Genomic DNA, 11,871 nt, shown 5'->3' with positions numbered 1-11,871 from the left:
TCATTACTGATTCTATTGTTCTTTCAGTGCTCACGTTGTATTACAAAGTATTCAAATACCTTTTTGTAGAACTGTGTTGTGTGTTTTCAGATTGTGTGCTGTGTCTCTCTCGGAGGCGGTTTTGGCCGAGCCATATATACCTGCTTCACTTGAAGTGTTCTGATTTGGGCCTTCGTCTTCGACAGAGTGTGTGTGTGTGTGTGTGTGTGTGTGTGTGTGTGTATGTGTGTGTGTTTGACTCATCCTCGACAGAGCGGAAAATGTTCTCTCAAGCAACCTCACCCATGAACTCAGTGGTCTCTGTGGCTTTCTATGTAAGGTGTCAGCACTGCAACATATCAGTCAATCAAACGCGTCTTTGTAAAAGATTCATGTTGATTAGACAGATAGACAGATACGTGGTTGAGCCCAAAGGAAATTATGTCATCTAGCAGCTTATTACAACCAACAAACACCAACACTATACACAAACGATTTGGAATTGTCGCACTGACTCACTCACTCACTCACTCGCACTAGAGCTCAATCATGATGACTAACTTTATTTGCCAGCATACGCTTGTGCCAAAGGCACAAACGCCCACAAATTATCACCTTCAACTAAGTGAGACCAGTACTGCAGAATTCTGTGTACAGTATATACAGTGCCCTCCACAATTATTGGCACCCTTAGTGAATATGAGCAAAACAGGCTATGAAAAAATATGTCTTTGCTGTTTATCCTCTTGGTCCTTCACTCAAAATATTTACAAAAATCTTACCTTTTCATTTAAGTAAAATTATTGAAAGAGAAAAAAACTGTTGACATTAAATAAATATTTCCCCCAAAACATGTGTGCCACAATTATCGGCACCCCTTAATTTAATGTTATGTGCAGCCTCCCTTTGCCAAGATAACAGCTCTGAGACTTCTCCTATAATGCGTGATGAGGTTAGTGAACACATGGCACGGGATCTGAGACCATTCCTACATACAGTATCTCTCCAGATCCTTCAGATTCTGAGGTCAACGTTTGTAGACTTGGCTTCAGCTCATCCCACAGATTTTCTATGGGGTTTAGGTCAGGGGACTGTGATGGCCATGGCAAAACCTTTATTCTGTGGTCGGTGAACCATTTTGTGTTGATTTTGAGGTGTGCTTCAGATCATTGTCCTGCTGGAAGGTCCAACCACAGCCCATTTTTAGCTTACTGGAGGGGGCTGTTAGGTTTTCATTTAATATCTGCTGGTATTTGATGGAGTACATGATACCATGTATCCTAACAAGATGTCCAGGGCCTTTGGAAGAAAAACAGCCCCATAACATCAAAGATCCGCCACCATACTTCACAGCGGGTATGAGGTGCTTTTCTGTATGGCTATCTTTCTGTCTACTGTTGGATTCTTTTCTATATTCAGTCTATTACACTTAATTCTAAAGGGTGGTCTAGTTGGTTGTTGCCATCAAGGAAGCTGGAGCGGTTCGGATCAGAGCCAAGATATTTATTGTAGCAGACAAGAAATATCACTAAGTACTTTCTGAGTCTAAGTATTCTAAGTATTCTAAGTGGAACAGAGCTCTGAGAGTCGCCGCGTGTCGGGGTCTCCAGGAGATGGACGTCCTTTCTTCCTCTCTGCGAGCTGGTTCTGAACGTGGAGCGTTGGGCACCACCTAATTTAACTATGGGTATTACGTAAACGGATACAAATGTATAACAATTCTCTGACACGTACACTCGTACACATACATGGCCCTGACAGTTCATCAATGTCCTTCAGCCAGGCCTAGGATGGTTCACAACATACACATTCCACACGGAGATGTCTCCGTGTCCGACACCATCTGGCCTCCCTCCATTCTAACCTAACCCAAGAATGTGGGCCCCCTTCGGATCAACAGGACGAGGGCCATATACAAGTTTTTAGGAACATAGGAAATATCACTGGAATCTAACACTACGCCAAACCCACCTTTGATGTTTGTTGCCAAAAAGCTTTATTTGGTCTCATCTGACCATATAACTCGGTAACATTGAAAGTCTGACTTACATTTGGCAAACTGTAGGCGCTTTAGTTTGTTGTTGATTGACAACAGAGGCTTTTTTCTGGCAACCCTCAAAAACAAATTGTGGTGATGTAGGTGGCGTCTGATGGTAGTTTTGGAGACTTTCTGACCCCAAGACTCAACTAACCTCTGCAATTCTCCAGCTGTGATCCTTGGATATTCTTTTGCCAGTCGAACCATCCTCCTCACGGTGCGTGGGGTCAATTTACAGACAGGTCCTCTTCCAGGCTGATTCCTTATATCTCCTGTCGCTTTAAACTTCTTAATTATTGCCATGGTAGTGGAAATGGGTATTTTCAACTGTTTAGAGGTCTTCTTATATCCATTTCCTGATTTGTGCAGCTCAACAACTTTTCGTCGCACATTGTCACTGTGTCCTTGGGTCTTTCCCATAGTCATGAGTGATTAAGGGAATTTGGCCTGTGTGACACTCATATTTATACCCCAGTGAAACAGGAAGTCATGGTTGACCACTTAAGAGTTCATAATCAAACAGGTGAACTTAAAAATGTAAAACATGATTGGAAATATATTTCTGTTAGATTTTATTTGAAGATTTTCTAGGGGTGCCAATAATTGTGGCACACATGTTTTGGAAAAAAATATTTATTTAATGTTAACATTTTTTTTTGTTCTTTCAATAATTTTACTTCAATGAAAAGGTAAGATTTTTGTGAATATTTTGAGTGAAAGACCAAGAAGATAAACAGCAAAGACATATTTTTCATAGCCTGTTTTGCTCATATTAACTAAGGGTGCCAATAATTGTGGAGGGCACTGTACTTGTGACGACCCTGGAGACAGACAGCGTTTACAAAAATAGACATTTATTTCAATAAATAAACAGCTTAGTTAAAATGTGGGACAAATATGAAAGTAATGCACACAGAAGAAGTAAAGACAGCATAGGGAACCTTCTCAGGTGTGGACCATCAAGCAAAGTAAGCCAATGCGACACCCAGCCAATCAACGATGCGTGCTTAGGCCAAGGTGTGCAGAGGGCCGTAACAATACTTATTTTTATGACCATGTGTCGTTAGGTGTCCTTTACCATGTGTATTCGGAGAAATAGCTGAAGACGTTATGACCATGCAATGTCAAAAGCTTTAAACAGCTGGATGTTTGATGAACTTACTTATTATGTGAGTCTTGTTGTGTGATTATGAGAAAGACTTGATTCAGCTTGATCAAAGGTAAATGTAGCCTATACACGGAATAAAGAAATGTTTTAACACTAAACTAAAATGTGAATCATTTGCCAAACACAATAGCAATGGCCTGACTGAATGTTTGCCTAAGCTAGCTATGGATTAAAAATAAATAAAAAATAAAAAACAGAGAGAGAAAAGTCTCATAGCAAAAAAGAGAGATGACCACTCTCAACACCACTGCTGTTTTCTATGTTTAATCTGCAGAGAGAAGTTGTTTGATGATGATGTTACCAGAACCAGCACACTGCATTTGCTGAAAAGTGGAAATAAGGGAAAGAGTGCAGTAGTTTTAGGAAATGGATCAACTTTTTTTTTTTAGTGTGATAGTTCTAGATGCACCAAAACATTGCATTACTGTAATGGAAATGCAAAACTAAAGCACCAAATCATCATAAATTGTCCACCTCAGCCATATGAAAAAACATATGACTGAAAGCTCATTTAGACCTCATATTAGTGATGGGCAAATGAAGCTTTGGTGAAGCATTGAACCATTAGGCACATTGTTTCAAAAATCGGTTCATTACTTGAAGCTTCAGTAACAGTGACCTCTCCTGGTGATGTGCCAAGGCTGCAACTAAATTAGCCCAGCTAGACAGTGGCACGAATCTATCTAACAATGACAATCTAGTGTGCACGCACCAAATCCCCCCACACACACACACACTCACACACACGCATGCACCCGTATACAAAGATTGTGATATAATTTTTTACAAATAAAGATTATTTCTTTTTTGTATATTGTGTTATTGAAGAGAGAGTGCTTGGGGAAAGGATGTGCTGGACAAATATGGCACAAGTTGGGTGTGCTTGTGTAACCATGTTGGATAGGGAACAGTCAAAGTATTTGTTCTACACTTTTTGGACTGAGCCTGTTGATATAGTCTACTTTTCCTTTAGCCTAAATATTTAACAGCCAGCGCACCTTATCATGAGCGATCAGAATAAAGTGTTCCCACATGTCAGAACGACCTCTCTTCCTAGATGCTTTCATAATGATGATAAATCAATACGAACGTAATGACTGTCACAGAATGAGATAGGCTACTACGAACCAAACCCAATGTTGTGCGCGGAAGTTTTTATGCTTTGAAGGCGCTACAATTCAGACTCAAAACGAGGCAACTGACTGTTTCGTGCGTGGCGCTGTGAACCACTCAGCTGGTTCATTCGGAGAAAGAAGCAGTTGCTGTTTCGCACGTAATATGTCACGTGATTTTTCCGTACTAAAGCAACCTTCCAAGCAGTGGTTTTATGGTTGGTGCAGTTAAGGTATGAAGCACGTTCCGGCGCTTCAGTGTCAGGCTGCCATCACTACCTCATATTAATGGTGATAGACTAACATATGACTGACAGCTCATTTAGACCATGTATCCTGTCCTGTTTGTCCAAACTGCTTACGGGTATTTTTGCTTTGTTCAAATTTCGGCCAATGTTGCGTTGGACACAGCACCACACGAACGTGGCCAATGACACTGGAAAGTATATCTATGTGTGTGAGAGGACCAGGGGGAACTTAAGGGAAACAACCTCGTTCTACCGTTGGTTATCATAGCCTCAGCAGGCTATGAATCAACACGTCTTTTCCAGTCACTTTGCCAGTCGTTATTTCATAGTTGAAACGTGGTTCAATTCAATTCTATGCGGGGGCTGTATACTATACTTAGCGATTAAAAAAAAAAACACTCCTGAAACAGAAGAAAAGATAAACCCATTTCATAGATTGACAAATGTCACTTTATATGATTGTGTAAGCCTGTTGCCAACACCGCCAATTGTAGGCTATGTTGTGACTGCAACGCAAATCATGTAGATTAATGTTTTTTCATTCGCTGAGACCAAAATGTTAATCACAGTTAACCAATTTTTCACGGTTGTAAAACAGTCGACATCTAGGTGAAAGATTGTAACAAGTAAAATACTTTGAACTTTTCAAAGATGCAACTATTTAGGTGCTTGAGGTTGTTAGGCTGCTTGGAGAAGGAAGTTTGCGCAAGCCATGGCCAGTGCAATGTCGATAGCCAAGGTATAGGCTACGTTAGTAATCGATTTTTCAATATGTTAGCTGTTATCTTGCGAGTGAGAAATCGCGGTAACTAAACTGTATTTAATCCAGTGTGCATCTTTTGTTTGGACGGAATGTGAGACGTTTCTAGGTGTAAGTGCGACATCAACGTGGCAATGTATCTTGCGTGCTTGAAAAGTTAGCATATGTTATGAGAGCGGAGGTAAAGTGACGTAGGCTGATTTAAGTTGTTGGGAGTGCAAACCTAAATTATACTTATTAGTATGATTTAGCTATGCATATTGTCGTGTTTTATCGTGCGTAAAAATGAGCAGACCGGAAAAAAAAAAAAAAAGCTTAATCCGTGTTTTTACAAGTAGTCTGGTTTGCGAAGAGTCCAAACTAATGACGCCCATGTGCTGATGGCTTCCACGCGACCTGTCACCTTGCAAACGGAACGGAATGGAATGGAATGGAACACTTGATGATTGGTAAGTTATTTTGATGCTCAGGGCAAGGTTTTTTAGAAACTAATGTAACCAAAGTTGAAATTTTATCCTGCATTCCTTTTTGTTGCACAGAGTTCTGACATTTTGGGAGCAGAGCATGTATCCACTGCATGGATGTCAATTTAGGCTATATTTTGAGTTTTTGGATTGTGCCAGGTTGAAGTGGGAAACGGCCTGTGACACGCCTTGAACTTTAAAAAGTTATCTTGGTGTTAATGGCTTGTGAAGCTGTAGTCGGACCACTGGGCTCACATTCAACATATTACTGTAAGGCCCTTTAAGAAAATTATTTACTTTGTTAATGCTTTTATTTTATTGATAATTCCATGTGCTTGGAGGAATGTTACCATGATGCCTTTTACCTTGTTTAGTAACAATGTATGTTTCCCGCGGGATTTTTTTAAGGCTGTACCCAATCCTCTGAGTGGAGGAGTAGTTTTTGTTATTAGTTCAGGCGAGTTGGATTTTGTAGGTGACAGGAATAAAAAGTCTTCTGCATGCCACAGAGTGGTCTTTTAGCAAAATTGTATATTCACAATAGACTCAGGCAACAACGAGACCTTGGACTTATCTTCATAGCAAGCGTTAGTTTACCTGTGTAACTAAGTTCACGGTGCCTGCTGAAGAGAAGCCTGGAGGAAGTTTGGGCTAGGTTCACCATCACAGAGCTGGGAACTGAAGCTAATACGTTGGCCTCCATGATGTTCATCCTGTTCGTCAAGCATCACGGACAACTGAATTCGTGAGTAGTTGGGGTTTATCGGTGACGGAAAACTGTTCGCATCTTCCGTGAGTACAACTGCAACAGCGAGAGTGAACTTGTATCTAATTGTATTGGATTTCATTCTTCAATGGGAGTACCACGAACTCGGGATTTTCCTCATGTGCACCAACTTAACGGGCTCCAACATCGTTTTGCAAGCTTGTTAATGTGAACAGAGACTCACTGAACTTCTTTTTTGACTTGTGTGTTAAATGTGAGAGATGTATGCAGTGTTACATTTAAACGCCATTTTGTGTTTATTGGGTTTTTCTTGGTGTACAGTAAAGGAAAGATGACGTGAGTACAGGAATCCCCGTTTTCATGTATTTCATCGTGCGGTCTGGCTCTGGCTTCATGAGCTGTCTCTGTGCTTTCTTGCAGGACGTAGTCGGGCCAGACGGTCACGGCGGCTACCATCTCTTCGTGGTCCTGGCCCACGCCCTGCGTCACCGCGCCTTGTCACCCAACGGCAGACCAGAGACATAATAGCTCTCTGGCAGAAAATGTAGACCGGGACAAGGCGGCGGTGCCCCCCGCCCCCCCAGGACAGGCTCGTCAAAGGCCGCTTTAAGACGAGCCACCGGCACGCTCACACACCAGGAGTGGACAGTGTGAAGCGGTAAGCATGACATTTCCATGTTTCTTTGGGTTTCTCATTCTGTCATCCGCCCTAACATGGCGCGTGTGTGTGTGTGTGTGTGTGTGTGTGTGTGTGTGTGTGTACAGTGCCATCCTGTGCCAGGGAGCGGGAGCGGCACAGTCTCCCAAGGCCAGCAGACTTGTTGAGGCCATCCTGCTGGAACTGTGCCGCACGCACCACGAGGGGAATATGATCGCCGGGGTCCGCGTCCATCGCTGGGGTGCCGTCTTGAGGGACTACAAGCTAATCAGGGACAATGTCCTCTACAGCCCTACCCTCATGGCGAGCACCCACATCCAGCTTTACGGGATAAATCAGCGGACCCTTACGCGAAGGTAAGACCTGATCCTGTTTTTAGCATCTGTACCCACCACAGCCCACCCCTTCTTCAAGCGCCCATTCTTCCTGTGGTTGCCCTACAGGATGTGGGCATACCACCTCAGCTGCCCTGCCTGTGGGGGCAAGCTGATGGGCGCTGGACTGTACAAGACCGTCCGGAGGGTCTTGTACAGGAACGGCTGGTACTTCATGGCCACCGAGTGCCTGGAGTGCCGTTCCTGTCACAGGAAGGTGGCGGGCTGGTCGCAGGGCATCTTGGATTAGCTGGACATAGCGCACCGTGAGCAATTTCCAGCTGTTCTCACGTACAAGTAAGATATTTTGAGATGTTTTGAAACAGCAGTGCAGCAAATTATTTTCTCTCTCTTGTAATCTCTGATTCCCCCTCTCTATCCAGGTTGTCCTTCGACAGGGTGGTGATCGGGAAGATGAAGGCAACAGTGCGTCTCGCCTCCGTTCCTTCTTGGTGGAGCAGCACACCAGGGAGTGGATGGCACGGTCGATCCAGTACCTTTCCGTGCTCCGCAAGCTTCGGGTGCAACACCTGCATTAGAGATAAGAATGGAAGGGCGAAAAGCTGCAGAAAAAACCAAGCACTCCAAACCTCTAGCATAAGGTATGTAACAAATGCAATATGTGCAGACTGTGCTAGATTGGTCTTTATGTCTAGAAGACTAAAACATTTCTGTATTTGAACCCACGGCGGCTCCCAGGACGAGAGCAGCACCTCCACCACCTGCTACATCTGCGGTGAAGCCCGAACCCTTGAGGGCCGCCATGCAGCCCTTGAAGACGGCCCTGGAGGGCGTACAGCTGAGCAGTGGCTGCTGGAGCAGCAGCAGCAGCAGGAGCAGGAGGAAGATCCAGACGCAGAGGGTCCAGGGAGAAGGAGAGAAAGAGAGAAAGCCCAACAAGCCCAAAGTCTGCTAGCTGTGTGGCCAGCCACAGCAGAAAGTCTAGGGCCACAGTCAGATCCGTGGAGAGCACTTTTGTGATTTTTTTATTTTTATATATATATACTTGTTTTTGTAAGTATATTGTGTTTATTATTAAAATTTTGCTGGCTTTTTCCAAAAAGTATGACTTTTTTTTTTTGTTCTTTCTATACCGATTCACAGTGTGTTTGCCTAGCCGGTTCCTGCCATTGTTTCGAGGTACTAAATCGGCACATTAGCGCTGACTCAGCTTTGTTTGATGGCTTGTGACCATCCATCTTCCTCTTGATCACATTCCAGAGGTTTTCAATGGGATTCAGGTCTGGAGATTGGGCTGGCTATAACAGGGTCCTGATCTGGTGGTCCTTCATTCAAGTTGTCCTGGAAGAAAACTTGCTTCCCTCTGCTCTGACAATGTTCCCCAACTCTAAGGAGTGTTTTTTCCAGCAGGACAATGCTCCATGCCATACAGCTAGGTCAGTATAGGTGTGGATGAAGGACCACCAGATCAGGACCCTGTCATGGCCAGCCCAATCTCCTGACCTGAATCCTATTGTTAAAATAATAAGTTAAAACATTAGTATTGTGTTGTTTAAAAATGAATATGAACTTGTTTTCTTTGCATTATTCGAGATCTGAAAACACTGCATCTTTATTGTTACTATATGTACTAGCTGTTATTGGTACATCAGGACTGGATTACCAACTTTGTGTTAGTGTGGGTAAATATTTGAAAGCTAATGTAACTCGTTTGCCCTTCACTCAAATCGAGCTGTATTTTCGGAAGATTTAAAAAGCTCTTAAGTGCCTTAACATTTTGTAACATTTGTGTCTATGTGTTTTAATTAGGTGAGGAGCTAGGTATTAATTAGGTGAGGAGCTAGGTATTAAGTGTTTCCTCATTTTATGAATCAAACACAATAAAGGATGATGTTCAAACTGGCATTGATACGTTTGATCTATTTTCCACTCATAACCCTAGGTTTCACGGAAGTAATACCATCCCATATTGACATTCAATCTTGCCATGCACGATGGGTCCCTGTGGTGGGCATAGCACAGGCTTTCCCTGATTTCACCCATTCAATGCTGAAAGTTCATAGCAAGGCATTCTCCCCCATGATGCTCTGATGAGTTTTCACAATACATGGTAGATAATAAGCAAGGTAAAATGAGTATTAAAACTTGTAAATCATTAAAATAAAGGGTGGGATGTTCTGGTCAAAGCTATATACAGTGCTGCTTGAAAGTATGTGAACCCCTTGAGCAGTGTAGAGTTTTCTGTTGTTTTACCATGATTTTTGTATTTTATCATCACCAGTTTTCCATGTATGAAGTTTATGTTTATCAATTGCATGTACTTGTTTAGAGGGAATTGTGTGAGTAGCCAAAAAAACTACATGAAACATGGAATTAGTGTATGTGCAAAAGTAAGTGAACCCCCAGCTGCATTGGTAAAGTGAAGTAGGTAACAGATTCGGTGAAACACATTTGGGTGCTTAGTCAATTAAGCAAACCAATCAAATGAGACATTCTTAGGAGAAGAGCTCGACTTGTGGCCTCAGGATGGAAGCCGAGGGGGGAAGAGGGAGAGGTGACAAAGAGAAATTGCTTAAGGTGGAAATGACTGCTGAAGTCCCACAGGTGAAAGTCGAGGCGACAGTAGAGACAAGCAGCGGTTGTGGGAACACAAAGACCAATACCCTGACTAAGAACATGGAGAACACATAGTAGAAGGAAGTAATGTAATTCAGGATTGATTGAATGGATGACTGATCATATTTTTCCTTTACCCTTTCTGCAGCCTGCTTACCCCTGAGATGCAAGAAGGCCTGTAGCCAGAAATGGCAAGATACAGTCCTCGAAGGGATACCAGTGGTCCAGGACAACATGGGGAAGCGTAAGTGAAATAGAGTACAATAGTATGAATGGAACAGACTGCAATATATCTATGGCTGACCATATTTTCCCTTCATTTTTTCAGAGACCTAATATATGATTGATCATATCTTTGTTTGACCTTTGTCTGTAGGCTGCGTACCTGTAGACTGCACCCTGACAGGCAAGGCCTGTAGCCAGACATATCCCTGGAAAAGACACAAGTGGTCCAGGAAAAAATGGGGAAGCGTAAGTTAACTTGAGAAAATTTGTAAAAATTGAATATTCTATCATGTGGAATACAGCAGGGTGATGCAGCAATATAATCAACACATGCTTTAAAGCCATAATCTATCATTGATCATATCTTTGTTTGACCTTTGTCTGTAGGCAGCGTACCTGTAGACTGGACCCTGACAGGCAAGAAGGCCTGTAGCCAGACATGGCAGGACCTAGTCCTGGAAGGGATACCAGTGGTCCAGGACAACATGGGGAAGCGTAAGTGAAATAGAGAATACACAAATTTGCCAAAAATACATTCTTATTTTAGTTACATGATAATGATTATCAGTTATCAAATGATCAAGTTACGCTTCTCAGCCGCCTTTATATGATTAAACCAGTATTTATCATTTTTGGTGATTAACACTAGGACATTAATAATAAATGACTGCTTTGATAATGAAATATATTTTACTTTTAGCAGAGAGCTCTGTCTGTGATGGTGAGGAAGAACCTATGGAGAAGAGGGAGCAGGAGATGAGCCTGGCTGAGCAAGAGGCACCTCCCGTCCCTGTGGAAATAAGTGAGTTTAGAATGGAGATTGAAGGAAGAACTGATTTGGCAAATGAGGTGTTCTGATAGAAAGAGAAATAAGGATATTCTTAAGATGTGCCAGCCATTTGTGAAAGCAGTCTTACATACATGTACAGGAAACACACTTGTCTTCTGCTTGTGGAGTCTGTCCCTGAGTCTTGTTTCATATGAGTGGTAATTATGCAGGCAAGAAGTTTAGTTGATTAATAAATACATTTTACAGGCAAGATGTTTGGTTGATTAATTGAGGATGTATGTAAACCAAGCTGTGCCGTGTGTCTGAAATGTATTTTGAATGAATGTGTTGTGTTTGTGAAAGGCACTGACTCAAGCAGCCCAACACTGTCTGAATTGAGAAAAAATGACCAAATGGAGGATGAAGTGCAAACTGGAAACAAGGATCAGGTAGAGGCCCAAGGCATGAACTTGTTTGGCAAGCAGAAACTCACTGCAACATCTTTGATTGCAGTGATTCAATCAGAATGATTTCAAGAAGCCCAGCATTTTCTTCTCTAACCCAGGGTGCATCACTTTGACTGCAACTAAGTGACACTAACTGACCATTTTTCTGATGTCTTGAAAATGTTGCAGGGTGGCTGGGCCCTGTCAATGTGGACGGGTTGGCAGAGAGAAGGGTGTCTGATCTTATGTATGAGCAACACCTACCTCAGCTACAATAACATGGGTAAGTCAAAAATACAAGTCATTGCAAGGATGAATACATTTAA

The 11,871-nt window shown here is 42.5% G+C and overlaps 1 long non-coding RNA gene across 2 annotated transcripts; it reads left to right on the top strand.

The window, feature by feature from the left end:
* The first annotated feature begins 7,266 nt into the window (after positions 1-7,266).
* Positions 7,267-11,650, top strand: LOC116223873. Of its 2 annotated transcripts, XR_004165306.1 has the most exons (7): positions 7,267-7,510; positions 7,598-7,825; positions 7,912-8,130; positions 10,254-10,349; positions 10,482-10,576; positions 10,718-10,825; positions 11,031-11,650. It is a non-coding gene; the product is annotated as an uncharacterized LOC116223873 (long non-coding RNA). The 2 variants fall into 2 exon arrangements; XR_004165307.2 differs by lacking the exons at positions 10,254-10,349; positions 10,482-10,576; positions 10,718-10,825; positions 11,031-11,650 and adding an exon at positions 8,228-9,392.
* The last annotated feature ends 221 nt before the right edge of the window (positions 11,651-11,871 follow it).

Source organism: Clupea harengus, chromosome 15 (assembly GCF_900700415.2).
Source record: "Clupea harengus chromosome 15, Ch_v2.0.2, whole genome shotgun sequence".
Classification (NCBI taxonomy): Eukaryota; Metazoa; Chordata; class Actinopteri; order Clupeiformes; family Clupeidae; genus Clupea; species Clupea harengus.
The sequence above is the reverse complement of the archived record's forward strand: the minus strand, read 5'-3'. Positions and strand labels throughout refer to the sequence as shown.